We start from the raw sequence: 3,853 nt of genomic DNA, 5'->3' as shown, positions 1-3,853 counted from the left end.
AAAAAAAAAGAAAATTTAGGAAGAGACACGGTGAGAGATAATCGAGAAGTACGGAGCTATGGGATTCTCCCGGTTGTGTCGTCCCCTTTTTTTTCCATTTCGTTTTTACTACTATTCGCGAAATCGTCATCCTAGGATCGATTCGTTTCCCGACCTACGACAATCGAAAAACAACAACGAATAAACGAATGGTAAAATAAAACTAACATTTCCCATAGATTTTTTCCCACGGATTTCGATAGTAGTAGTAGTAGTAACAGTTATCAAATATGCAACAAGAATAATAACAAACCACCAACAAGGATGACAATAATTTAAAACAAAAAAATTAAAACCAAAATCCAATCCTCGATTTTTTTTTTGTTTTTTCTTTTTCTTTTTTCTTTTTTTTTTATACGAACAGGGGATACCATTTTACCATAAATATCGTTTTTGTCCAACCATCTTTCAAAGGTAGAGAATCTTTGTCAAGGATGTAAAAATTTCGTTCGTTCGTTCCGAGAACCGATGAAACAAAATTTCCAAACTTTTGTTCAATTCTTCTTCTAGGTCCTGTTACGGACGCGTAGATAATTACGCGTTGTAACGTACGCGTCAATCCATAGTATTGTATAGTTATTTTATCTTTTCTTTTTTTTTTTTTTTGTTACACGTTCCATCACGCGTACCATAGTAGTTTTTTTTTCTCCCCTTTACCATGGTATGTAATATTTTTCATCTTTCCAACTTGTAACAAACTTTCCATCGTTTTTGACATTGATTTACAGATTGACGATCTATCCTATAAGAGAGAGAGAGAGAGAGAGAGAGAAAGAGAGAGAGATTAGATTGAAATAGTGTTGTTACTCTCATCGGTGAAATAAAAATAAAAATAATTTCCTTCGCAATCTTTTTCACGAAGAAAAAAAAAAAGAAGAGAATGATATTCGATAAAAAGTAAAGAGAATTCGAGGAAGAGAGAAATAAAAAAAAAGGGACAAGGATTTTAAAATGAATATCCTTTCACTTCCGACTGCACTCGTCGTCGAGTTCCCACAACACGCGTCGTCACGGCCACCACCACCACCAACCCCCATCCCCAGCCCCTTCACAGTTTCACGGTTGTAACTACGATTTACTCTCTTTTTATCTTTCTCTCTTTCTCTCTCTCTCTCTCTCTCTCTCTTTTTCTGTCTATCTTTCTCTGACCATTCGAAAGCCCAGGACAGGCCAGGCCAGGCCAGCCTTTAAAGTTTCAACCCTAAAAGTGTTTTACGCTTGGTATCACCCATTGATCGAATTTAAAACTGATGCGCGTAGTAGTAGTACTAACTCTACGGGGTTGGTGGCATCGTTCGAGTGACATCGCTTTGACACCCGGATGTACTGATTTTACAAGCAGACACGCGGCGGAAACGGATTCTCGGAATGAAATTTAGGGTTGAAAATGCAAAGGAGAGACAGCAAAAGCCTCGAGGGCTGGCTGGTTGGCTTGCTTGCTTGCTTGCTGATAGGAAGAGAATGTTCAAGGTTTCTGAAAGGGTTTCCTAACTCATCCTTCCACCCCCCACCACTCTATTTTTCTTTTTTTCTCCATGTTCATAACGAATTAGGTTTTTTCTTTTTTTATTTCATCATAAAGTTATTTTATCTTTTAAACGATTGATCATTCATATTACATAGAACACGCGATTGAATTAATTAATTATTATTATTATTAGATAAAATTAATGGGATCATTGAATTGATTTGTCACAAGTGTTATTGTATTATTTGGATAAAAAGTCAAATAAAAATATTTGTAAATAAAAGATGCATTATACTTGCCATTATATTTATTATAAAAATAATACAATACATATTATATAGAAAAATAGAAATAAAAAAAATAATAAATAAAATAGATGACAAATGAAATAAAAATTTATGGGAAAAAGATTCGAACCAACGAAGATTCGGTTTAGTGATCTATCGAGTTTACGCTGATAAGTATTGAGCTAACGAGTTTTATTGACAAACGATTTAAATATATGGTATATAGGAATACTATATATATATATGTGTATTTACATTTTGTATAGCATCGGATTGGCAATCTAATAAAGCTCGGGTTTCGGAAAGTCGATATTTACCAGGAAATACTGGATTTGAAAAGGGGTTACAACTTAACTGACACTGGTTAGTTAGTAGACTAAAAGTAGGTTTCCAGGTAAACTGCTGATAGGATTCCCATGATAGACGGAAAGAATAAAAACGTTCCTCGACTTTCAACGATTTCCTCGAATGTGACTTTTTTTCGGAACACGAAGAAGACCTACCTTGAACCTATCGTATCGTTTTACCAAATATACTACTACTACTACACGAATATATATCTATTAGGTTGTCCCATAAGTTCCTTACTTTTTATTTATACGAAATCAATAGACGATATTTCTTGTTTATGGTTGATTTACTATATTATATATGAACAGTTCTGTTCTATTATTTTCTTAAATCTTTCAGGAAATCTCATTGTGTCCTCTTTCCAAAATTCTTTAGACTTACTTGCAAATGCTTCCTTTTTTTTTGACTATACATATTAAACGGCGCATAGAAAAAGATTTTTAAAATAAGATTTTGTCACCAACGAAATGTATTTTGAACAGAACTGTAAGACGAATTGAAATCTATGGCCCATAAATGGATAATAGATGAATCTGCATGTCTACAAACATAACCTGACTCGAAGTCATACATAGTATGACACGGAAAAAACTTATGGGACAAGCTAATAAATATACGTGTATAGGATATACATAATAAATCCTAAGTCAAGCATAGAAATATCTGAAACGTATTCAATTCTAACCATAAGCGAAACGAATTTATATTATTTGTTCGTGAATCGAAGAAGAAAAAAACGAGAGAGAAAAAAAAAAGAAAAGAAAAGAAAAGAAGAAGAAGAAGAAGAAAAAAAAAGGATTAGATTGATTGAAAGTAAATCTGTGTTCGGTAGTAAAATAAATGATCCGTATGTAAAGAATATTTCGCATGACGGGTGGTCCCTTTCCAACTTGTCTTTCACCTTATTCTTCAACTCTCTCGATGTTATTTTTATTTTCAATAGGAATATATATATATATATATATATAAAAATGCAAGTGGAAAAGTCATGGGAATTTTTGTATAAGAAAAAAAGCGTATCAAATCGTTATTTATTTTGTCCTTTTTATAACGAAAGAAAGAAATAAATATTATCTGTGTGAATATGGATCATTCGATGTTTTTTTTCTCCTCCTATCCTTGAAAAAATATTTTTCAAACGTGAGACCTTTTTTTTAAAATGAAGAAAAGAATATATAAAAGATCAAAATCAGATATATATATGCTCTATAACTAAATACATATAAAATTAATACATGAAATAAAATATAAATATAAACATTTTGTAATTTAATCCCACACTGTCCATAGATTTAATATTAATAATTAATAAAGAAATATATAAAAAAAATTCACACAAATACTTAACAAAAAGTAGGATAAAAATCGGAGGGGCCGTGGGGGGGAGTAAGAGGAACACACTCATGCGCGATTATCCGATCTTAATCTTCCTTTAAAATTTTGTATAAAGAGAAATGAAAATATAATATGATTTCTTCGATGGTGTAAGTAAAATAATAAAAAATAAAATAAAATCTCGACAGAGAGAGAAAAATTATAATTCTTCTAAAAGAATTATTAATATTATTAATTAAATTATAACTTACACACAAAATATCAAAAAAAGATATATACGTACAAAGAGATACCGATTCTGTTCGGTAAACTACTATTACTGTTTCTTTTTATTTCTATTTCTTTCTACCAATTACTCTATCTCTTTCTTGGA

The sequence above is a fragment of the Polistes canadensis genome, unplaced genomic scaffold (genome assembly GCF_001313835.1).
Source record: "Polistes canadensis isolate GaletaPanama2010 unplaced genomic scaffold, ASM131383v1 scaffold_126, whole genome shotgun sequence".
NCBI classification, from domain to species: domain Eukaryota; kingdom Metazoa; phylum Arthropoda; class Insecta; order Hymenoptera; family Vespidae; genus Polistes; species Polistes canadensis.
The sequence above is the reverse complement of the archived record's forward strand: the minus strand, read 5'-3'. Positions refer to the sequence as shown.